This window comes from Astatotilapia calliptera, chromosome 23 (genome assembly GCF_900246225.1).
Source record: "Astatotilapia calliptera chromosome 23, fAstCal1.2, whole genome shotgun sequence".
Taxonomy (NCBI): domain Eukaryota; kingdom Metazoa; phylum Chordata; class Actinopteri; order Cichliformes; family Cichlidae; genus Astatotilapia; species Astatotilapia calliptera.
The window spans coordinates 29,214,085-29,239,948 of record NC_039323.1 but is presented as its reverse complement, the minus strand read 5'-3'; positions in this window follow the sequence as shown (position 1 = coordinate 29,239,948).

Genomic DNA, 25,864 nt, shown 5'->3' with positions numbered 1-25,864 from the left:
ATTTGTTAACTTTGAATAAGACTAAATAAAATTTGATTTTTTTAATGATATGTCCACAGATAGTTTACACTAAGCTATTCTGTCAATTTGCATAAATTAATCACACACATGCAGTCAAGTGGAGTAGATCTGAAGATTGAGTGGGCTACCGCAATGTTGTTCTCACTGTTCATTCGAGCGATTTATGTTTCCTGTCAAAAAATGGATGGCATTGCTTAATGTCAGGTCGCTGGTCAATAAGACCTTTCTCTTAAATGACTTCCTCTTCACTAATGGGGTTGATGCTTTATTCCTGACCGAAACCTGGATTTGTCCTGGTGAGTTCATCCCTTTTTCTGAACTTCTTCCATCAGATTGTGTCGCTTTTAGCTCACCAAGGCTTACTGGTAGGGGTGGCGGCGTAGCCTTGGTTTTTAAAAATTCATATGCAGTTCGGCAGCTACCCTCACCTACCTACTCTAGTTTTGAAGTCCAGTTATTGGAGATGTCTGCATCCACGACCACACTCTGCGTGGTGGTTTACCGAGCGCCTAAATATAGCAAATGTTTTATCACAGACTTTGGTGATCTCCTAGGTTCCGTTCTTTTTAAATATGGTTGTGTTCTCATTGTTGGTGATTTTAACATACACACTTGCTGTAAGGATGACCCTTGCTTCAACTGACTCTTTTAACCTGGTTCAGTGGGTTAATGACCCAACCCATGTTAAAGGACATCGTTTGGACTTGGTTTTTTCATGTGGTCTGGACATTTGTATCAAGGATATAAGTGACGCTGGGAGCTCGTATCATTTCCCAGTTATATTTGATACTGGCTTATGCAGTACTGAACTGCATCCTGCGGCTCCCCTTCGCCCACTATGTGTAATCAATGCTGAAGCAGTGTCAAAAATAATAAAGGACACTCATTGGAGTAATGGCACGTCTCGTGTGTCTGTGAGTTATGTCTCCAGTCAAATAACATCCATAACCTCAAATAACGGAACATGGTGTCAGAAGACAACTGGAAACGTTAGTTGGGCATAAGTGAAGGTTTTCGGCGTTGGTGCCAGGTTAAAGGTCAGCCATAGAGGAGCTGCACGAAAAGAGACGTGACATCATGAGTCAGTTTCAAGTCACCCCGCCGGTGAAGTTCACTTTTAGGTCCGACGACTGGACCAAATGGATAAAGCCTTTTGACAGATTTCGCATCGCGTGTGGATTGGAGACACAAGTGGACGAAAATCAAGTGAACGCCCTTATCTACACTATGGGCAAGGAGGCAGAGGACAAATTGGTATCCCTGCACCTGACTCCCGAAGAGGCGATCGATTATGAGATGCTCACTTCGTAGCCCGAAGAAACATCATATTTGAGCGAGCGAAGTTTAACCAGCGCCAACAAGAGACGGGTGAGTCAGTCGACAGCTTCCATACTGCACTGCATTGTCTTGCAGAACATTGTAGATACGGGACTTTGCATGATGAAATGGTGCGAGACAGATTTGTCGTGGGTCTGAAAGACAAACGATTGTCAGAACAGCTACAAATGGATCCAGAACTAACGCTAGAGAAAGCGCTTAACAGAGCCCAACAAAGTGAGCTTGTAAAGAAGCAACAAGAGATGCTAAGCACTAACTTTAAAATGGATATTACCAACTCACAACTGAACCACATCCATGCTAAACGGCAAGAAGGGGCATGTCCCAAGCAGCTGACACCGCTACATAAACAAACCACCCCCAAAACACAGAAAGAAAAAAAGACACAATGCAGAAGATGTGGAGACATAAAAGGTCACAATCTTCAACAATGCCCCGCGAGGGAAGCCGCATGTAATTACTGTAAGAAAAAAGGACATTTTGCCAGGATGTGCAGAAACAAAAAACTGTGTGAAGTCAATGCTGCAACAGTTTCAGAGAACAGCGATACAGATGATGAGGTCGCTTTCTTGGGTTCCCTCTCTGCGGACACCAAAGAGAGTCCATGGGTAACAGAGATACATGTGGACAAATGCAACACACTTTTTAAAATCGACACCGGAGCGGATGTCACAGCAGTCCCAGAGACTTTCTACACACAGCATTAGTTGGGGAGATTGGATAAGCCCAAAAGGGTTCTGCAGGGCCCAGGAGGAACACGTCTGAAGGTAAAAGGCATGTTCACAGCCACTCTCAGCAAGAACAACCACAAAACCAAAGAAGACATTTATGTCGTATAGGGTTTATGCACACCACTGCTGAGCAGGCATGCTGCTGTGGCAGACTCTATTGATGCTGTCAAACAAGAATTCCCCAAGCTTTTCAGCGGCTTAGGCAAAATGGAGGGGGAGTACAATATTGTTCTGAAACCAGAGGCACAGCCGTTTTCCCTCTCAACCCCTAGGCGAATCTCTCTTCCACTCTTACCAAAGGTTAAAGAAGAACTGAACAGGATGGAGCAGCAGGGTGGGGGAGGAGCCCACTGATTGGTGCGCGCCTATGGTGGTGGTTCCTAAGCGCACAGGCAAAGTGAGAATATGCAGCGATCTCACTGAACTAAACAAATATGTCATGAGAGAGAAACATCCACTCCCTTCAGTAGAACACCCACTAAGACAGCTTGCAGGAGCAAAAGTGTTTTCAAAGCTGGATGCCAATGCAGGATTTTGGCAGATTCCCTTATCCAGGGACTCTTCTTTGCTCACGACCTTTATTACACCTTTTGGTCGGTATTGTTATAATCGTCTGTGCTTTGGAATCTCATCAGCCCCAGAACACTTCCAGAAACGGATGGCACGCATTCTTGAGGGCTTAGAAGGAGTCCTCTGCCAGATGGATGATGTGCTCATCTGGGGGACGTCACAAGGAGAGCATGATGAGAGACTTCGAAAAGCACTGGTTCGACTGCAGGAGGCTGGAGTAACATTGAACGACAAGTGTGAGTTCTCCAAGAACAGGATAAAGTTCCTGGGGCAGGTCATTGAGGCATCGGGGGTTGGCGCAGATCCTGACAAGGTGCATGCCGTGAGTTCCATGGATGAGCCCAGCAACATAAGTGAGGTGAGACGCTTCCTGGGCATGGTGAATCACCTAGGAAAGTTTCTTCCTCACCTGGCGAAAAAAACAAACAAAAAAAACAAAGACAAAACTACAACCGCAGACACAGAGCACATGATATGCTACAGCTCAATCCTGGAGACAAAGTGTGGGTCTCAGACATGGATACTAGAGGGACAGTCGTGTCCATGGCAGGCTCACTGAGGTCCTACATCGGCGAGACAGCAAAGGGCACGCTGAGAAGAAACCGTTACCATCTTACACGGACACCTGGGGCACCGGAGACTTCTATTGATCCACCAGAGGCTTCACCTGAGAACTCTGTTCCAGCTGCAAAGAGTGTGTTGGTTCCAGACACTATCTCACAGGAGGCCAGCTAGCAGACTCCTGAAGCTGGGAGCCAAATCCCACCCAGGTCTAGGAGGCCTCCAGCATATCTAAAAGACTATCTTTGCTCATAGGGCTTGGAACTGAGTGAGCAATGGGGCAGAATAATCCCCACACTCAGGTAGAGGGTTGGGTAGTCTACCCCATCCTTCATAGAGACAATGAGAAATAAAGCAAATGGTGTCATGGTCCTGGGCCATGTTGGCCCAGTATTCTTAGTTTTCTTGTATGTTTGTATTTTGTTCCCTATTTAGGCCATATTTCCTGAGTTGCCCTGTTGTGTTGTTCCCTAAGTGTTTTCCCTTCGTGGCTTTTACCCCCTGTGTGCCCCTCTGTGTATCTGTGAGCCCTCGTCTCTCCTTATGTTTTATTCCATGTTTCCCCTGCCCGTTATGTCTAAGTTCTCCCCGTGCTCTCTCTCTCCCCCCTGTGTGCCCTCTGTGTATTTATGAGCCCTCGTCTCCCTTTGTGGTTGTTCCATGTTTCCCCAGCCCGTTATGTCTGTGTTTTCCCCGTGCTCTCTCTCCTCCTGTCTGAACCTCTGTACTTCCTGTTTGACTCTGCCCGTCTCCCGTCAGTGTTATGTTCACCCCGCCCTGTCTCGTTATGGTTATCTGTGTCAGCTGTGTTCCCCGTGTGTTCCCACTTTCCTCATTAACCCTCTGTGTATTTCTGTCTGCGTCTCCCTCTGTTCAGCGTCGCGTTCTCCCTCATGCTGTGTGTGATTCTCCTCGTGGTTCCTGGTTTACTTTATGTTTAGCTTTCCCAGTTTAGTTTAGTACTGTTTTCGTGTTCCACTTTTTGCCACAAACGCAAACTTTTTGTGAGTTTGCGTTTGGGTCCTCTCCTGCCTGCCACATAGCCGAATCAGAAGACAGAAGAACGCGACCACGACATGGACCCAGCAGCTCACAACCCCTCTGCCGAGCTCCGTGAGGACCTGATTTACACGGTGGAATACCACTGTCAGGAGTGGGGAGCGCTGCCAAGAGGAGGATACCGGGAGACCGTAGCCATCCGGACTCCCCTGGTTATTCGGCGCGCTCCACCCCCACATCCGGGACTTCCTCGTGTCCACCGTAGGCATCCGCCCGGAACTGCCTCTCCGGTGGGAAGAGTCGGAGGACGTTCAGCCCGGTCCGCTGGAGGATTCGCGGCCCGGCTCAGCTCCTCCCCCTTCCCGGAGAAAACGGCTTTCACGCCGCCGACACCCACCGCCACAGCCAGACCCCGAGACTTCTGAGTTGCCAGCTGTGGTGAGTGGAAGGGACAAACAGGAGTTTCCTGACTCTGGGACTGTTTATTCCGGAGCTGTTTTTTTTCACTTAGCTGCCCAGCCAGAAGCGCTAGCTCCGTCTCCTGTATCCTCACTAGCACAGTCGTTAACTCCACCACAAGCTCCGTTTTCACCCCTACCACCACTTCAGTCTCCTTCAGTTCAGTCTGCCACTCAGCTACCTCCTCAGTTAACCTTAGCTCAGTTTTCCCCAGCGCAGCCTCCCTTAGCACAGTCATCCACTCAATCACCAGTTCCACTTTCCCCCCAACTATCGCAGCTACTCCCAGCTCAGTTGGCTCCCCCGCAGCTACTCCCAGCTCAGTTAGCTCCCCCGCAGCTACTCCCAGCTCAGTTAGCTCCCCCGCAGCTACTCCCAGCTCAGTTAGCTCCCCCGCAGCTACTCCCAGCTCAGTTAGCTCCCCCACAGCCACCCTCAGTTCAGTTTCCAAAGCCCCCAGTGCCACTTTAAGCTCAGGCCCCAGTAGCTCCAGTGCCGCCTGTAGCGCAGGCCCCAGTAGCTCCAGTGCCGCCTGTAGCGCAGGCCCTAGTAGCTCAGCTCCCCGCGTCTCCAGTAGCCCAGTCCCCGATAGCAGTACGGTCCGCTGGTCAGCTTAACATTCAGCCAGGGGTCCCAAATCTCTCTGGCTCTGCATCAGCTCCTGCTGGGAGCTCGGATGAGCTCATCCAGGACTCCGCGGCTCCCACGCCGCCATCTACCTCGTCAGCTGGGGGGCCCGAGGAGCCCGTTCAGCCACCCGTCTCCGCTGGAGGGTCCGAGGGGCCCGTTCAGCCTCCTGTCTCTGCTGGAGGGTCCGAGGGGCCCGTTCAGCCTCCTGTCTCCGCTGGAGGGTCCGAGGGGCCCGTTCAGCCTCCTGTCTCCGCTGGAGGGTCCGAGGGGCCCGTTCAGCCTCCTGTCTCCGCTGGAGGGTCCGAGGGGCCCGTTCAGCCTCACGCCTCGTCAGCTGGAGGGCCCGAGGAGCCCGTCCAGCCTCACGCCTCGTCAGCTGGGGGTTCAGGAGAACCGCACCAGCCTCATGCCACGTCTGCTGGGGGGCCCGAGCCGCCCGTCCAGCACCATGCCACATCAGCTGGAGGGCCCGAGGAGCCCATCCAGCCACCTTCTGCTTCTGCTCCGCCTGGTCCAGCTCCAGCCTGTGCTTCGCCTGCTGCAGCTCCAGCCTGTGCCTCGTCTGGCCCAGCCTCAGAGTCTTCGTCCTCGTCTGGCCCAGCCTCAGAGTCTTCGTCCTCGTCTGGCCCAGCCTCCGCCTCTGCCTCGCCTGGTCCAGCTTCATCCGAGTCTTCATCCTCGTCTGGTCCAGCCTCCGCCTCTGCCACGCCTGGTCGAGCTCCAGCCTGTGCGTCGCCTGGTCCGGCCCCGTCATCGCCTGGTCCGGCCCCGTCATCGCCTGGTCCGGCCCCGTCATCGCCTTCAACGTCCGGCGTCGGCCTCTGCTTCTGCTCCGCCCGGTCCAGCTTCGGCCTCTGCTTCGCCCAGTCCGGCCTCAGCCTCAGCTCCTGCTTCGCCGTCGCCTGGTCCAGCCTCAGCCTCTGCAGCGACGCCTGGTCCGGCCCCCGCATCGCCACCGTCTGGTCCTGCCTCGCCGGCCCCCTGAACTGTTTCCACGTTGTCGCTGTTGCCTTCTGCATGGCCGGCCCCCTGAACTGTTACCACGTCTCCACCGTTGCCGTCCGCATGGTCGGTCCCCTGAACTGCACTGTGTTTTTGGGTTGTTTTTCTTGGGCTGTTGGGTTGTTTGCTGTGCTCTTTTGTTTTCTGTTCCCACTTTCCTCGTTAACCCTCTGTGTATTTCTGTCTGCGTCTCCCTCTGTTCGGCGTCGCGTTCTCCCTCATGCTGTGTGTGATTCTCCCCGTGGTTCCTGGTTTACTTTATGTTTAGCTTTCCTAGTTTAGTTTAGTACTGTTTTCGTGTTCCACTTTTTGCCAGCATTAAAGCTGTGTTTTTGAGTTTATGTTTTGTCTCCGTGAGTTTGCGTTTGGGTCCTCTCCTGCCTGCCACACAGCCGAATCATAACAAATGGTTGCACTGTTTAAACATGATGTTTGTAGCTGCACCAAATAGTTCAGAAATGTGCACTTATGCCTAGTGTTCAGAGTTGTATACTTTGAGTGTTTATTTTTGGACATTCTGAGAAGTCTGGGTTTGAAACCAAACGAGTTCAGTAAACAAGCTGTTACCAGATAAAGCACAAGGAAATAGTATACTTTAAAGCGTGCGGGTCTAATCTGTTTTCTTGGTTATATCCCAGCATCACATCCTATTTAGTAGGGGGGATGTAGTATCAGGTAAATGTTAAGAGGTAGGAACGTTTCCGCTGGGTTGTTGTGGGGGGAGGGGGGTGAAAAATAATAAAGGACACTCAATGGAGTAATGGCGCGTCTCGTGTGTCTGTGAGTTATGTTTCTGTCAAATAACATCCATAACCTCAAATAACGGAACAGGCTTAATGACACTACCCGCGCTTTACGCCGTGTGTCGGAGCGCTGAGAGAAGATGGAAAAAAGATAAACAGATTTCTTACGACATGCTACGGACTAGCCACTTAAAACTCCAAAGTGCTGCTAAAATGGCCAAAGCGTCTTTCTTATCCAAAATCATCCGGGCCAATGGTCATAACCCCCGCACCTTATTTAGAATTTTTAACTCAGTGGTTAACCCTTGCCCAGACCTTATTCTCAGGCTCTTTGTGAGCGATTTCAAATTCTCTTTTTAGATAAGCTCTCATCTCTTAAGTCCTCCCTTCCCTCTGTTTCATGTCCTCTCCCAATTGATGAGTGCATTTCAACTTTCCACCAGTTTGAACTTGTGTTACTTTTGACTCTTAAGCGGCTAGTTGATCAAATGAATAACACCAATACTGTGCTTGGCATTCTTCCATCTCGCATAGCTAAGGACTGTTTTGATGTAATTTGACCTAGTATCCTATTTCTTATGAACTTTTCCTTGCTCTCAGGCTGTGTTCCTTTGGCTTTTAAGCATGCTGTAGTCCATCTGATTCTTAAAAAAAGAAACTCTGACTGTTATGGCCTTTTAAACTACAGACCGATCTCTAAGCTTTCGTTCTTGTCCAAGATCCTGGAGAGACTAGTTCTCTCCCAGCTCCAGGCGTACTTGGACACTTCCTCTTGATATTCGCACCTCTGATTCTATTGCACTGTTTAAATCACGACTAAAACCCTTATTCAAGCTTGCCTTTCCCTCTAGTTAACATTTCTATTATGATCTTATATTATGCACTTTTATGCTCATTTGATTCCTTGTTTGTTCTGTATCTGCTGTTTTCCTATGTATCAGTGACAGCTGTCTGCTTGCATACCTAGCACTTGCTTTGGTCCTATTTATATTATCTTCCTTTTATTCTCTATGTTACTTGTTAAGCACCTTGGCATACCCTTGGTTTCAAGTGTGCTTTTTAAATAAAGTTTATTATTATTATTATTATTATTATTATTATTATTATTATTATTATTATTATTATTATTATTATTATTTATAATAATAATAATAATAATATAATAATAATAATAATAATAATAATAATAATAATAATAAAGCAACAGGTTATTAAAAGAAATCTCTATTAACAGAAAAAAGTGCATTAAATTGTTTTGAGGTCCCAGCCATGACCCCTGTTGTCCTCCACACTTACAAGGTTAACCTGCCTTCTCTTGCCTGCAGATGTTGCTGCTGAGGTTTTTAAATTAGAATTCATATTATGCATAATTTCATTTTATTTCATAAATTCAAAGTTCAATGTAGTCCCATTTTTCTTACACTGGACTTTTGGTGCAGCCTCTCGATTCACCCTCATCTCCCTTAAAGCCACACCCACTTTTTTCTTATTGGCTGCCCCTCACAAACAGAAGGTTTGAACTGCAGTTTGGTGGATCTCCCTTGATCACAGCCAGAGCTATACGCCTGAGATGACTTCATTATTCGAAACTTAGGAAAATAGGGAAAAACATGGTCGGTTTACAATAAAAGAAGGGAAATGCAGTCCAACTCGATAACTTTTTCATGCAGGATAAATGTCAAATGTTTGTGTTTCACCTTAAACTAAGATCATTCCTCAAAACAAAAAGAACAAAAACAAAATGACACTTTTCTTTAAACCCTGTTACTTTTGCATTTGAGGATTACTATTTTTTCCACACTGTGTGAGACAAGCCCTTTCATACACAACAAATATTTCAGCAGGCATGATCGTCAAACAAATAACAAGTTATGAAGTACAGAAGTGCTTTTTCAGAATAACATTTTGACATGCTCATGAAGAATTTACAGTGAATGCTCTCAGTGAATGCTGCGAAAATACTGCAGCAGTGCGGTGGCTCAGTGAGAGCAGCTGGATGATCTGGGCTCAGACCCTTGCCTGGTTGGCAAGCATCAGTCCTGCTGAAGTGTCCCCGAGCAAGACATCCAATCTTCACTGCTGACCCCAAAGATCTGCCAGTTAGTTATATCACCCGTGAAAATGCACAAGCACATTATGAACTGAGATTTTCTGCAAATGTTCCACTGGCTGGTTTTTGTCCTCCAGCAAAGTGCCTCTTGATGCACTGGCATTTAACCTGGCTCGCGTCTGTGTATTTCCACAAAGCGTGAGTAAAGGGGCGATCAATGAGGCCCTAAATGAAGATGCTTCATTGGCTGGTTGGAGTAATGGGGCACAGAGAGGTTCCATGCCATTGGCTGCCTGCGTGAGATGTCTTGAAAGATAGATGGAGAATGAAATCACTCATCGTCATTTCAGCTCTATTATTTTCAGCACTTGGTCATTCTGCCATGATGGCCGTCAGAACGTGACGCCTAAGCAGCTCCACATCGCAGCACTGGCAAAGCCAAGAAGTTGTGAACTCTAAGGCTGAGGAGAAAGGAAAAAAAGATGCTCAGAGCTCATTCTGTCAGCTTAAGGAAGAGATGTGTTTCAGCTGAGATAAAACAAGTCAGCTCATTGAGGTGCATTCTTATCGCGTATCTCCTAAAGACACTGGGCGATCCTGTGGAGAGTTAGAGAGGCCGTCAGATGAAGCTGTGATTTGTAACTTTCACCTTCCAACCAAAGAGAGGGGGATGTGAGACTGTAAATTCTGCCCGAAGGCGCCAAATAAGAAGAGAAGCACCTTGTATTCCATGCATTATCACGGGATCTGACCCAGTCATGCTGCATATATTTATGAATAGCGGCTCTTCTGAGGTGTGAAGAGGGAAACGGAGCATCGGCGAGAGCAGGGTAAAATTTATTGTGCAGGTGCAGGCTTTTTTTTCAGCTTGAACTGACCAGGTTCAGCACAGTGCCAGGCTCCTCTCAGCAGCTGCTGCCATACACATGAGCGAGATGAGTCATTCTTGTGTCGGGCTAATTTGCAGGTTTCCCTTTTAAGTGCTGGAGTTCGCATGAGAATAACCTCGATCCTCGTGTGCCACGGCGCTCCGCTCGGGTGCTTGGCAATGCAGTTCGGCCTTAGTCTCCTTGCTCAGCAGAGAGGTAGAAAGGAACATTAATTCTTAACCCTGTGGGAGGAGCAGCGGAGAGGAAGGAGGGCGACTGCGAAATCCATCTCTGTCTCGTCCCCCTTGAGAGCTGAAAGGTCACTCAGCTGTCAGGAAGTAAAATTCAATACCTCAACCTTTCAAGCATGTCTCTATCCTCCATGTCCCTCGTCAGAGCTACACAATCCCTCTCTGATGCATCCCTGACAGGCCCCGGCTTCTCTCTATATGGACAGTTCGTGTTCACCGCTGCAACAATCCACATCCATCGACGGTCACCGCTGACAGCCACACTGATATCCGCTCGGTGTAACAGGTCGCATTAGCACAGTACATCTTAAACTGACCTAGACATTATCCTTACCTGTGTAGAATGGCATTTATCAATTGATAAAGAAATGTTTGAGACCACAAATTATTAGGTACTTGTATTATTATTAGGGGCGATCGTGGCTCAAGAGTTGGGAGCTCGCCTTGTAATCGGAAGGTTGCCAGTTCGAGCCCGGCTCGGACAGTCTCGGTCGTTGTGTCCTTGGGCAAGACACTTCACCCGTTGCCTACTGGTGGTGGTCAGAGGGCCCGGTGGCGCCAGTGTCCGGCAGCCTCGCCTCTGTCAGTGCGCCCCAGGGTGGCTGTGGCTACAATGTAGCTTGCCATCACCAGTGTGTGAATGTGTGCGTGACTGGGTGGATGACTGACTGTAGTGTGAAGCGCTTTGGGGTCCTTAGGGACTAGTAAAGCGCTATATAAATACAGGCCATTTACCATTTGTAATCTACAGTATTTCAGCATTGAAAACATCAAGTGAAGATGAGTTGACTGCATGTTTTTTTATCTCAGTGGGGTTGAGATGAATGCTGAGAAGGAAGGACCGGTGTGATTTGGCCAATGCGCTTGTTTGACAAGGTTAAAGGTCCAGGATGTTAGGGTGTAGCTATTCCGTTGAAGCATTTTGTTTTTTTTGCAAATCTTGGTCTTGATTTTTTACTATCCCGTGGAAACAGTGTTTTTTCTTTTTGTAGCGCTGGCTTTTGGGGTTAGTAAGAACTTTTTTGAAGTTGAAGTAAACCTGGTGTTAAAATCATAAAACCTTTTTAGGATTAACTTGTCCTGTCTTTCTCTACTCACCCCAACCAGTCACAGAAGATGGCTGCCCCTTCCTGAGCCTGGTTCTGCTGTCAAAAGGGAGTTTTTCTTTCCCACTGTCGCCAAGTGCTTGCTCATAGGGAGTCATTTGACTGTTGGGGCTGTCTCTCTGTTACTGGAGAGTCTTATATATCTCAATATAAAGCGGTGACTATTGTTGTGATTTAGTGCTAAAACAATTAAATTGTATTGAACTGAAGTGGTTCATAGAAGAAAAGAAACTTAGAATATAAATACGCTTGCAATCAACTTGCAACATCTCAGGAGGAAGCACAATACAGCTCCAAATAAAGTCTTACACATCTCAGGAGGAGATTTATGCTTTATGCAAACAACTCCATCCCCATGACTAACAACCAACTTAATCATTACTAGACTAGACTTTTAACATGCACTGTTTTTCTACATCCTTGGTAAAACATGCATAGGCCTTTGAATGACTACGCTCTTTGTCACAGGATCAGTTATGTCAACTAAAACTTTGTGACAGGTTCGCATAAAAAAAAAAAACACTAAAAAAAGCAAAAACCTGGCCAAGATCTCCCGAGTCGACCGTGTAAAGTTACTGCCTGTTCATCAACAGTGTCCGTGAGTTTTGAAGGGCTCTGTTGTTTTGTTGTTTAAAGGAGTGAAAATGACAGCAGCACAACAGAGAGAGCCAGTGCTTTGGTTGTTGCTCTTTGATCATCAACCATGACGGCTGCCTTTCATGCCACTTTGAAGAGAAAGGTTAGGGAGAAAAATACATAGACAAAGTGTTGAGTTAAAAAAACAACAACACATGCACACACACAGAAACACAGAGACACATAAACAACATCAATACAAACACAGATCCCATCTGCTGTGAAAAGAAATGTCATTGTGCAGGCGTGCAGAAACGCATTTCCAGTCGACACTTTATATACAGTCAGAAGCAGGATGTAGCATTACATTGGTCCCTTGATAAAAAAGCAAACACAGGTAGGGCTGGCAAGTATCTGCAGCTTCCTGCAGCGCTGGATGTGTTGTACAATACAAAAAAAGACAGGAGCAGACATTCCTCAGACTAACTCCGAGGCATAGGGAGCAGACTTGCTTATCCAAAGTTTCACCCCCACTATCCCACTGGGAATAAGAGCAACCATACAAATGCATGCAGGATGCAGACGACTCTGATTCTCACAGAGCTTCATTTTGAATTCAGGCTGAGATCGAAGAGTTGTCTAAATTACAGTGGAAACAAAGAGTGTATTTTTTTCCAAGTATAATGGAGAAACTATTAAAAAAACATGTTACAGTGCATTTAAATATTATACACAGATTTAGTGATAACATAGTTTAGTAGGCACACTGTTTACTAACAGTACATCTTTGTTAGCTATCTAACCTTATATGCTCTGTATGTAGACAGCTAGCTAGATTGGCAGCTACCTAGCTAGCTAGCTAACTAGGTAGATGGTTACTTTGTTGATCCCATGAGATAAATGACTGTTACATTAGCAACAAAAAGATTAAAGACAGAAATAGTACAATCTGCAATAAAAACTACATTATTAGAAACACAGACGCATGCTGAAGGCCTTCTTACATGAGGTAGTGCAAAATTTTATATATAGCATTGACAAAATAAGAAATAAAGATATAAAGTTAAGGGGAAAAAGATAAGACTGATAGTGTGCAAAAAATAGTGTGAATGGCATTAATAAATAACATGCACACTCTAAATCTCAAAACAGCAGCAAGAAGGTTTGTCACAGAAATGTGTGGGGAATCCTATGTTCTGGCAGGTCTGGCACAAAAAGGAGAGTTGTTTTACAGTTTTATAGAGAACTGTAGGAATGATGTCCTGAAGCGTTCTTCATGGCAGCAGGGTTGAATAAGGCTGAGGGAGTGTAGTGTACTATGGGTTGTCCATAAAGGAGAGCAGATTGTTCAGTGTCCTCCTGTCCCACACTGACTCAAATGCCTCCGGATTCTGGTGAATGATGGTTTGAGCCTTGTGGATTAGTTTGTTCATCCTGCTGGCATCTCTGGCACTGATGCTGCAAGCACTAAAAGTAGCAAAGTAAATGGCATCCGCTACCACAGCCTGGTAGAAGATCTCCGGCGTCTTGCTGCAGACATTGAAAGATCTGAGCTTCCTCTTAAAGTGGAGTCTGATTATCCCCTTCTTGTGCAGTATCACTGTTGGTCCTCTGGTCCAGCCAGCTATCCAAATGTAAGCAAATTAAGTTCTAAATAAGAGGTAACTATATCCATCGTGATGCTGGCCATTAAATAGTAAATGAACTGGTTCCTATAGGATATAGTAGTTTTTCTACCCTGCTTAAGCAGTGCTAAACATGCCTCATTCACCCATTCATACTCATCCATACCAGCACCTTTTCTCTTTAAGTTTCAAACTCTATAAACGCATCAGGACTAATTCGCTATTCAGTATCTTGCTAACTGTACACAGAGACTGTATGTATGTAGTAGACAGAGTGTGAGTTACATGGTAAAATGGCAAGTGGACTGCTATTTATTAAAATGCCCCAATCAACCGGCTGGAGACTGAATTCGACTGATTCCAGCATTTTCAGCCCAGACTGGCGACTGGCAGGTCAGCCTCAGGTACGTCAGTTTATCAGCCGATCTGTTTCATGACAGCCACAAGCCAGCAGTCTCAGTACGAGCCTCGGTATGAGCAAAATATCTGGAGTAAGGATTATGGAGAGTGAAAAAGAAAAAAGGGCTGATGTCCTGTTATCCAGTGACGTTATAAGAAAATGATGTACCTGACATCTCTTGTTACATAAATCTGTTTAAAAGCACCTGCTTTTGTTTGCCAAGGGAAAATATGCCAGGTAAGTGTGGATATACAGCAACATATTTTCAATTAATTATCTGTACTAGAGTTTTTTTTTCTTGTTTAAATTCACTGCCATTTTAGAGAAATTGTAATGTTTGATAAGTTTTATTATCAAAATAATATTTTGTGTTGAAGGAAAGTTGATTTTTGTTTGTATATGCTATGAAAACTGGAATTGGTAAAAAAAAAAAAAAAAGATAAGAATATCTCTTAACAAAACTGGAGCACAGACCTCATTTGAAAGTCTGTTAGTAGAATTACACATGACAAGTCGTACTATTTGTCAGTGGCCCAGTTCAGTAACTCAAGCTGTCTGCTGGATGTCATATAGCCTGTCATCAAGTTGTATCAGCATGCACCTGTCAGTCAAAATAGCCACGTCAGTAAATGGTTATTTCTTCTGTCAACCTGTCTTAGGAATGCAAGTGTATTTGCCACTGGAGCTGGCCTTCAGCGGCCGTTCAAGTCACTGGTCTAGGGACTTCTTTAGTGGCTTCATTTTCAACCCCTGGGAGTTATTGCTTGCTTGTAGGCAGCTTTCTAGACAAATCTGGACTGCTACTCTTATGCAGTTGTGAGATATTAAGCATGAAAAAAATAAGAGGCATTCATGACTTAAATCCAATAGAGTCATATATCTCTGGACTAGAGGTTTGTCAGTCTTTTTTTCCTATTTTGCACCAGATTTTCCGTTTAGATTTTTTCAGCTGATAAGAGCTGGTGCTAAGATCACAGATTACAGGCTGAGTTTTACTCTTTGAACTGCTTGAACCGCTGTGAGCCATGCTACTAAGTTGTTTCAATTACCAGTAGTCTTGCTTAATGGTTAGAACATGGTCCATTTGTCAGATCTGAACACTTGAAGATGTTGTCTTCACATCCCATAATTACTTTGTGTTGGGAAACTACAATCTCCACATTATTCACGTCCACAGTGCATAATTGGTGTTCAGAGTTTCACTTGATTTCATCAAATTTTGAGAGGTTTTGCCACTCTCCTCAGCTGTCATTGGCATAATAACCTTTTAGTTCCACTTCTATTTTTGCTAGCAGGGTCTCAAACACTTAATTACAGCGCTGCCTCTCACCCGACACCCACATCTCTTTGATCCATTACCACGGTGGAGCTGTGACACTGACAGCCAGGCATGCTCAGTCCAGCAAAGCTTCACAGCCATCTAATCAAGCCCCTCACCATCTTTTTATGGACATGGCACAGCAAGGACTGGTGGGATAAGCCTATTGGAAATCAAGTCTCTTCCTACAGCTGCTGGGACAATGGAGGGAGGCCTGCAGATCGGTCAGAGAAGCTTAAGAACCACCCAGAGCTCTGTGTGTGTTTACATCAATATCCTGCTTCTCTGGGAACCAAAAGAAAGGACAGAGAGAAGGGGATGGAGAGGGGGGGGGGGGATACAGGAAGAAAGGGCAGAAGCGAGGTGGGGTAGACAAAACAGGAAATAAGGGAAAGGTGCAGAGAGCAAAAAGATGAAGGAGGAAAGGTAATAAGCAGAGAGGGAGACGCAGAGATTGATCTGGAGAAAAGGGAGTTCAATGCTAAAGAGGGGGGAGGGAGGGACATTGAGCGGCATTAGTAACAGAGAGACAGAGAAAGGAAGAGAATTTGGAGATAAAAGGCACTGAAAAGAAGAGGATGTGGGTGGTGGGTGGCACTGCTAAAGAAGAAGAAAAAGGATAGAGAGGGAAAGAGAAAGAGAGAATTCCCCTGGGAAGGGAGCCAGTTCAGTTGAACAATAGGGGTGCATAGCAGTACTGATTAGGGTGGCGAGGTGGGAGATGACAATATGCTTACTGCTGTTCTTTATCCGGACTCGAGCGCTGCCAGTGCAGAAGGCACTCCACACTCAGCAAGACACTTTCTTTCCAACCAGCACTTTGGGCAATTAACCCAGCCACCTGCTGCTTGCCAACAAATTGCTTCTCGTCATTGCCAATCCGTCTCCGGTGAAGAAAAAAGGCAGCTGAGTTAAAACATCAAAACACTCACAACTCTTTATTTTTTTCCCTTCCTTTCTTCAAATGCATGACTCCAGTGGATTATATAGATTTATTCAAATGACTAATGAAGGAAGCAGTCCGAAGGAATCCATACTGAAAGCAAAATCTGGACCAAGCTAACCTCGATGACCGATGGGGCCAGATCTGGTGTTGGTGGGATTGGAAACATCTGTGGAAAAAAAGATTGATTAAAAACAAAGCATGGACTCTTCAAATCTATTTTTCACAGCGAAAGTAACACTCGGAATTTATCCTAGATGCCTGTACAGCACAAGGTTTGCTTGTTTAGACTTACACTTGCATATTTCTTTGAGTTATCCTGTCACAGTAAGGCAAGGGTTTGTGAATGTCAGTTAAATGAATACTAATAAATATAAATCCAAACATGTCTTAATTAGAAGTTTTGCAAATTTTCTGTTTTTCTTTTCAAACATCTCATAGCATTTTATATTTAGTAAAAAAGTAATAATATTGAAAAGAGCCCAAATGAATTGAGAGAATTAAATGTTAGCTCTATTCAAGTAGAAAATAATAATGCAAAAAGATCTAAGATAATAATGTGACCGAAAGTCAATAAATTAAACTGAGGTTATAGTGATAATAATGCTATATAGAGCAATTTAAAGGTTTTTTTCTTTACTGCCATCCATCAACCAACTATGTACTGGTTCTCATCTGGGTTCAGCTCGCAGGGACACCTGTCTGAGCAGAGAAACAAAGACTTCCCTCATCCTAGCCATCTCCTCCAGCTCATCTGGGGGGACACTGGAATGATCCCCAATCATGTCAATCATGTCTTTTCAGCGAGTCCTGGACCTGCCCTGGGACCTCCTCCCGATAGGATATGCCCAGAATACCTCACCTAGGAGGTGTCCAGCATCCTAGCTAGATGGCCAAACCACCTCAATTGCCTCCTTTCCTTAAAGGTAAATACTGCCCAGCGTCAGTTTGCAATCAAATGGGATCAAGTTGGCAATTAACTCTAATCTGTTTATATTATGGTCATTAACTGTGAAAAATTAAGAGAAAAGTGCAAATCTGCTGTTGTCTGCATGAACAGAAATTGATGCAATTGCTGCAAGATCGCAATTTAACTGCAAAAAGACACAGGTAGTCCCTGTGCTTTTATATAATATAAGCAGAGTCCAACCAGTTGTGTCGACACACGTTGTAGACAAGTTGCACTTATTGGTGCAGACTGGATAAAATCATTTCCATCATTTGGAACCAACCAATTTTTCCAAGTCACAAGGAGGCTGTCATCTTGTTTTTACTGTAGCGTGGTAGAGCCTTTACTATATTTTAGGGAAAAACCACACAAGAAATGAAAAAGTATTCAGCGAATAGATTTGAAACTATTAAATATTCCATTGCTTACATGTTTCTTTGATTAGAGCCAGTTTGTGGTTGTTGGCCAGTAACAATGAATACAAATGAATGCACAATAAATTTAAAATGAAAAAACATCAAAGTGAAATGTAACATCTGAAAATGCAATTTGGAGGATGAAGGGATGCATTCTGGGCAATGCACGTATGAATTAAAATAAAACTATTGTATTAATCATTTGCAGCATTGTGTTAGGATTTAAAGAGCAATCTAATCCCAACATGGGAGCTACTTTCTAAAATAAAAAAAAAATTAAAAATCCTCATTCATTAACTCCACTTCGCATTTATAATTAATCCCACACTGAGCTTCGCATGAAGCAGTAAACAAACTTGATCTCACATTCGTGTAAATGTGAGTGAGGGTGGCACACATATAAATGCACGTGTGCACACATGTTGGTGTGAGAACGCCTGGGGATTCTCAGCAAACATTGGCACACGCGCATAAGTATGAGAAATTTTTATTTGCTTGGTGAGTGCTCCCTGTTGTCCTTCTGTGAATAGGCCAACACAGCACACCAAGTGTTGACAGTCTCTTAGCTCTGGGAGTAAGGCTCCTTCAGGGCGTTCCTGATGGCCGCCTGACACTTGCTTCCCTCTTCACTGTCCATGCATTGATGCAATATGACCTGATCTCTGTCTCTGCTGCACTCGCTACCTCAGCCCTCTCACCTCACTGTCTCAGACTCTTCAACACCAATTTCCTCTCTCTCTCTTTCACTGCCACATATTTTTTGACTTTTGCTATTCACTCCTCCTTCGCACGCGTTTCGGTCACCTAGAATCTTCTATTCGGCCCTAAAAACAAGGAAAGCTGCTCACCCCGAAGAGAGATTGCTCAGCTCTCTGTGCCTCTGCTGTGTCAGAGGTTAAGCTTCTCAATCTCTTCTTCTCTGAAAGGCAATCTTTGTCATTTTCTCTGTGGATCTCTGAAAAGCAACTGCTGCAGCACCACAGTCCACAGCAGACAGTCTAAAGAGTATGCTATGCATCAGGGCAGCATTGGTATTATTTCAGTGGATCACACAGTATAATAATATGTCTGCCTTCTGAAAATATGTGCATCTTTTTTTAAACACAATAATTAAAGAAACCAGCATCCCCTCATTCAATTTTAAGGTTTTAGTCATCAAGACACACAACAAAATACAGACAGTGTGCGACAAACTAAATACACTGACTTTATCGTTCTCTCCCATTGTTGGAGAAGAATTCAGGCCCAGTCTTCTCTACATGACTACTTCAGTTTATTAACCCTCTGGAGTCAAGGGAATAATTTGGCTGTTTTTGACCAGTTTTGATTTCACCTTTATATTTCGTCTTTAAAAACTATTCACCTTGCTTTGTTTGTTGTAATTCTTTTTTATTTTTCGTTTTCCCATTCTGTATTAACAAAGTGGACCTGAATGGATAGAAACAAGTAACCTAGAAGGAAAAAGTTTTATTTTTTTGGACCACGAGAGGAACTATGGTAATGCATAAGGAAGTCATGGATGGCAAAGAAGTGTGTGAGGGCAGCTGACAGATGGATTCAAGGTGGGATAACATTAGGAATCAACTCTGATCCCCTTGTTGTCTAAAGTGGTGATGGACAGGCTGACAGATGAGGTCAAACTATGATGTTTGCAGATACATTGTGTTCTATAGTGAGAGTATGGAGTAGTTGGAAAAGACAGTAGAGAGGTGGAGGTATGCTCTGGAGGGAACAGGAATGAAAGTCAGTAGAAGCAAGTCAGAAAACATGTGTGACTGAGTTGAAGGTAGATGAGATTATATAGCTGGGGTCAACCAAGTAATGGACAGTGCACAAGACAGATGAAGAAGACAGCACAAGAGAGAACGTGGGTGTATACAAGCTTCAAGGGTGACAGAGGGAGAGCAGCAAGAGTGAAAGGAAAGGGTGAGACCTGCTGTGATTTACGGCTTGGAGACGGTGATACTGACAAAAAGACAGGAGGGCGAGTTGAAGGTGTTAAGATTCATTGGGAGTGACCAGGATGGACAAGATTAGAAATGAGTACGTCAGAGGAAGAGCCCAGGTTGAGCAGTTTGGACACAAAGTTAGAGAAACGAGGCAGAGGTGGTCTGGACGTGTGCAGAGGAAGGATAGTGGATATATTGTACAGAGGGTGCTGATGATGGAGCTGCCAGGCAGGAAGAAAATAATAAAGCCACAGGGAAGATTCATGGATGTAGTGAAGGAGGATATGAAAAGGTTCGGTGTGACAGAGGAGGATACTAGGGATGAGGTGAGATGAAGTAAGAAGAAAAAGAAGAAGTCGCTACATCCACCGCAAGAAATTTAGCAGTAAAACAAGTAAAAAGACACGTGTAGGTAAACCCTACTAACTGTGTATTCAGAGAAGAAGAGACAAGAACTTTCCCTTTAGGGGATAACCTCCAACAAGAAGAACCGCATAACTGTGTCCTCTGAACTCACTGGAAGACTAGTTCTGAGGATGAGATGGGGGGTGGGAATATGAACTTTTGAAAGCCCATTACTGGATCCATCGTCTGCCATTAGAGCGCCCATCACCACGGGTGTTAATTTTTGGTAATGACTCATTATCTGAACTCCACACTTCTAAGGCCTTCTAACTTCCCTGCTGCATAACTGAGACAGCGCTCTTTCTCTGGAATCTGAGTGGCTGTGGATGAGCTTCTTGACCTCTGATTGCTTTGGAAAACTGCCTGCACTGCCTTTTAGAAAACTCACTACCAATTTGGCCCTCTTAAGCCTAAGGGAATCCACACACAAATCTTTACATCTGTCCTTCTATTACATTATTTATCTGTAAACATACCACTTGGCTTGACACGTGTAAACAGGTGCGATATCGCTAACAGGTTGCCCATCAACAAACCGTGCCCATTCGAGTTCTTCTACGCTCGTGAAATTGTCGTTCTGCTGTGCTGAAATTGCCTCACCCTGGCACTGAGGGAGATATGTCAAAAAATTGCTTGCCTTTTTTTCTCTCCCTCTCTATCTCTATTGTGCAGTTTGCTGAAGCGTCCCAGACAGACCTCGTCCACACCTAAGGCCATACATGAGTGGACAGCAGAAGAAAAGAGGCGGTTTTTAATCCAATATTACGAGCACGGTGGCACTGCAGTGGAAAATTACTGGGGTTTTTTACATGAGGGAGATCAAAGTCATTGGTCTTATTCTGCCTTTGGTGCTTGGGATTAAATTTACCCTCTTTCCATGGCCTCCTGATCGCCTAGCAACATCAAAGCAGAAAAAAAAAAGCACAAGCATCTGATTGATCAGAGAAAACATTTGTCAACACACTCACTTAACCAGGCAAGTCTTAGGAACAAGGAAGAATTAGAAAAAGAAAATTCAGCAACGGTCAAATAGACGGCTAGATATAAATAAAAACTTTCAGCGAGTTGGCAGTAGCTGCCATTCAGTTGGCTTCTCCAAAGGCTTAGCAAAGATCCAGTTGGCAGCAGACTGTCTCTGCAGAGCACAGATGGATTAGAAACCAACAGTCCAGACCATGCTAGCAGGCGTCAGAATGACAGATGTGTCGCTAAGGCCCAACACATGCTTTATGAAGGTCTTGGATTAGCTAGAACTCTCCGGCATGGTGGGAGCTGTGTGCACATTTCAGAGGATGCAATGTGAATCGTTATGCCATCTCACAGTTTAGTCAAGTGAGGAAAAAAGGCTGGGATGCAGGAAAGTGTGCAAACACATTTCTAAAAAAAAAAAAAAAGGTCAGTTCTTCTATTTTCCCTAGTAATGATTTCCCTATTTTTCCAGCTCAGAAGCGGCGGGCTTTCCTGTTGCCAACATTTACGCATATATTTACAGGCAATTTAATGTTATACTTACATCAACTTTACTGTTTTTCATAAAAAAGCAATGAATAGTCAAAAAGACTGGAGGATTGCCATAAAAAGTTCCACACTTTAAATGGCAAAAAAAAGCCATTTAATTCCAATGTTGTGTGTGAGAGGTGAAATGAGTTTTTCTGTCCTGTCGTATGAAGCTGCTCGACTGCGGTTCAGGGAGGGTGCGGGGAGAAAGAGTTCTGGTGAAAAAAAGTAATGATTTTAAATGGTCTGAAAAAAAGCAAATAGCTGTGGTTTAAAATCATAAACTGACAGAAATGGGGCTACCTGTGAAAACAAAACAAAAAAACGCAAAAAAAAAAAAAAAAAGAAACAGCCAGGGGAGGAAAATGAAACAAGCCAAACAATGAATAAATAAATAATTAAGTAAACAGCCTGGGCTCAGTATAATACTTGCATAATTCCAGAGGCAGAGAGACACTAGCCAGAGTGATCAAAAGCAGCACACGTGGCATTGCCAAGTGTGACCCATTGGATTTAGCATCGCTCATTAGCGGCGTCCTCTCTCATTAACCGACATCTGTATCTTAATTAGGCAAAAGAAGACAGGAATAGATGCAGGTGGCTGTCCAGGTCGGCTACTTAAACATCCAGGCAGCGTTTCCCCTCATCGTTATTGGAATTTTTAACAACTTTTATATAGTACGCGGGGCACTGAGCAGCAGTCCTGTTTGGATTTCTAATAAGGCGGTACTGCTGTTCTGGTTTGCCAGGGCTTTTGCTGGAAAGTGACTTCAAAGAAAAAACAGCAGTGTTTGGTTTTTCATTCGAATCTTTAACCCTCAGGACTGTGCAAACTTTCTACAACCCTATTAATGCTAAGATTTCATGCACTGCTAACATGGCCTCAACGTGGAGCTCAGTTTAACTTCCATATGAATCATCTGATTTCACATAAATCAATAAGAAAATGGCTTCTTCATTCACAAATGCTTAGTCTTTTCGTTTTTCTTTTCTTTTTTTGGAATAATGCTTAACAAATAAGCAAATAATTTATATGTTATTACTTTTTGCATCACTTAGCGTCTGGGGACCACAGCCAGTGTTTCAGGGCTTCCTGTTCCCAGCACTGGTTACAAATGTATATCAATTAAAAGTTTGCTTATAAAAATTAAAAGATGCAAGATCCTCAAATAAATTCAACCACAAACACCAAGGCCTGATCATACATTACTAGAGAAATCCCCAAAATATTATCTCTCGCCTTAAGATTTGGGCTATTTATATGCACATATCATGTACAACGATTAAAGCCAGTAAATCAAGATATGTAGACATGATTGAAACGGATTCACTGAAGTAAAAAGTGAGAGTCAAAACAGGAATGAAAGAATTTTGTAATATTCAATGTGGCATGGTTCTTGTTTCTAGAGAGGTCAGTTTAAGCATTTCAAGTTCGAGGTGGAAAATACTTTAAGAGTCAGAGAAGAATAGACAGACTGGTTCAAGATAAAAGAAAAGGCAGCAGTAACTCAAATATCTTTGAGATATATATGCATAAGCGCATCTCTGAACTCTAAAGCAGATGGGTGACTGCAGTGGAAAATCACATGAGGTCTGAATCCTGTTAGTTGAGGACAGAAAATGAAGCTACAGTGAGCTCAACATAATTGGTCAATTCTTGGTTGCAAAACTGATAAATGGTTTGATGACCCTTAATAGCTCATGATGATAGAATCAAAGTTCAGCACAAATCATGATGGCATGGATCCATGCCTTGCCAACAATTCTGGGAAGGTTTTTTGCCAACCAATGCTTGAGAAGCAACCACTCTATTGAGGTTTCTCTTGTGATGTCATGTGCATATTAATCTAGAGTTGCACAATTAAATGGTTTCCTTGGTGAAAAAATGTATATTTCTTGTCTGTTCGGCAGTGGTTCTTGGAGGCTTCTTGCTGGAAATTGGTTGCAAAAGAATGAGGTGTACCAAAAAAAACCTCCCAGTGCTTTGGTTGCTAGTAAATTGCCAAGCAGAGATGGGCAGTAACGCGTTACTGTAATCTGATTACTTTTTTCAAGTAACGAGTAAAGTAAGGGATTACTATTGCAAAATCGGTAATTAGATTACCGTTACTTTCCCGTAGGAACGCTGCGTTACTGCGTTACTAAAACCGTGATTTTTTTTTGCGAGAATGTCTCATGACAGTGACGTAAGCAAGTGCGACGTTGGTGACAGCAGCTGTGTGCAGATCAACAATGGATAATATATCGAGTGCGGGAGAGAGTATGAGCGTGCAGCGTTTAAAGTGTGGAAGTACTGACCTTACTTTGAGTTTGATTCCATAAAAAGTGACAAAAACATTAGCGTCCATTGTGCGTGGGAAGAAAACTTCTTTTTACAGCGAAAAAAACCCCTAAACTTCCGAGCAAGCACCGAGTAGCTACGACGTGATGGGAAACTCACAGAGACACTCGCACAGATTCTTCAACTGACCGCAGCACACCTACACCAGGGTAACCCTCCGCCTACCCTGCTCCTGCTTTACAGGTGAAAATAGAGCAAAAGGACCGCTGAGTCTTTGACTTTATTTATTTTCTGCTGTGTTTTACTTGCATCTGTTTGAAAGAGTGAGTGAAAACACAAAAAATATTTTATTTTATGTGCTGGAATGTGTAGAAAATAGGTTTAAATGTTAAACTAATTTATTCAAGTCAGAGAATGTTGCATATAATTAAATGTTTTGCTTGATGCATAAAGTTAAAAGATTAAAACTGATAAAACAAGTTAAAAAAAGAGACTTTTCCATTTGATTACATTTTGTATGATGGATTATGTAGAAAAAGTAGAATTGGGCTGAAAGATCTATCACTTTATCACCTCTTCAGGTTGTAAATCGTGTTTTTAAAAAGTAACTAAGTAACTAAGTAACTAAGTAATTAATTACTTTTGAAAATAAGTAATCAGTAAAGTAACGGGATTACTTTTTGGGGGGAGTAATTAATTACTGATTACTTTTTTCAAGTAACTTGACCAACACTGTTGCCAAGCTGCATATAGTTTGTCATATTTCTCTGCAAAAACTGGATAACTACTGGCCCTGTGGTAGTAAAACTTTAAAAAGTGCACACAAACCAGAAGTTTTTGTAAAATCTTTTTCTTTTGTTGGCTGCAGCGCTTAGGCACAACTTTCTGAAGGCAAATTCACAGTTTCACCTACAAGTCCATCACTTCCTTTCCAAATACCTCAACATAAAAGATGAATGTAGGTTTATTTCAAGTGTTGAAAGTGAAGCTAATGTAAATGTTCCTTAAACATGAATTTGTTTTAATAGCCTGCAGGATTACTACTGCAACTACTTCTCAATGTATTTATGCTCCCAGTAAAAAACTTTCCTGATTCGTTTATAGTCTCAGTCTTTAGCTTAAAGTCATAGTTACTAATATGTCACTGCTTGCAGTATCCTCTGTTTCTCAGTCAGATATAAAGGCCCCCCTTATTAAAGGGGGCCACCATAGCGCTTGTTTTATTTGGCAGATTTTTACACTAGATGCCTTTTCTGATTCAGCCCCACCAAGAGAATTGTGTCTCCTCCTGGGATCAAACCTTTTGCTTGTTAGGCAAATGTGTAAACCACTACACTATCCCTCCCGCTACTCATGGATGATTTCAAAAAGCTAAGATAGTCAAAACACTCAGTTTGAAAATGGGATTGCACAATGGGTGACATGGCTACACGCAAGGTTTATACACAGCTCATTGAAGCAACAGGAGATTTATCGTCAGGGGTGTGCAGGAACTGCAAGAAGTCATGGTGTTAATATGGACCACAATCTCTGAGAAATGTTTTCTCTTTGCAAACAAAAATAGATCAACCCATTACAACCAAAGGGTGACAAATAAAGCGGCAGTGAGCATGTGATGTATCTTTATCATTTATGAGCGCTAAACTTTGAAAAAGTCATTCTTTGCACAGCTAAAATAAGAAACCATTAACCAGAGAATAACCTTTAAAATGCCATTTTTCCTTATTAAATATGACATGACAGGTGCTCTGGATTCTTTGTACCCACAGTCTTCTAAATCCTTTGCACTGACAGATGAATGAGAGAAACTGCTGAAGGCCTCTTCATTCCCAATTACGATTCTACTATTATTATCCATAATGTATTAGCTATTACTGATATTAATCAATTATGCAAGTGGTTGGAGATACTGTAAGGTAGGGCAGGTTGGAACGATGCAGAGGACCGCAATTTGAATTTTAACATCATCTCTCTTCGGTGTTTCGTCAAACGGACAAGCAAATTGGTTTTATGACATTTACATTGGGCAGTGCGACCAGAAGAATTTACAGACGTAGTGTTCAGACACATGGCAGGTGTGTGAGTGTTAATTAGTGAGAAATGTAAAAGCCTGCAGCACAGTTTGTATTAGAGCAGATGGGAGGACCATACCTCTGGTTTACAGGCTTTCACGGC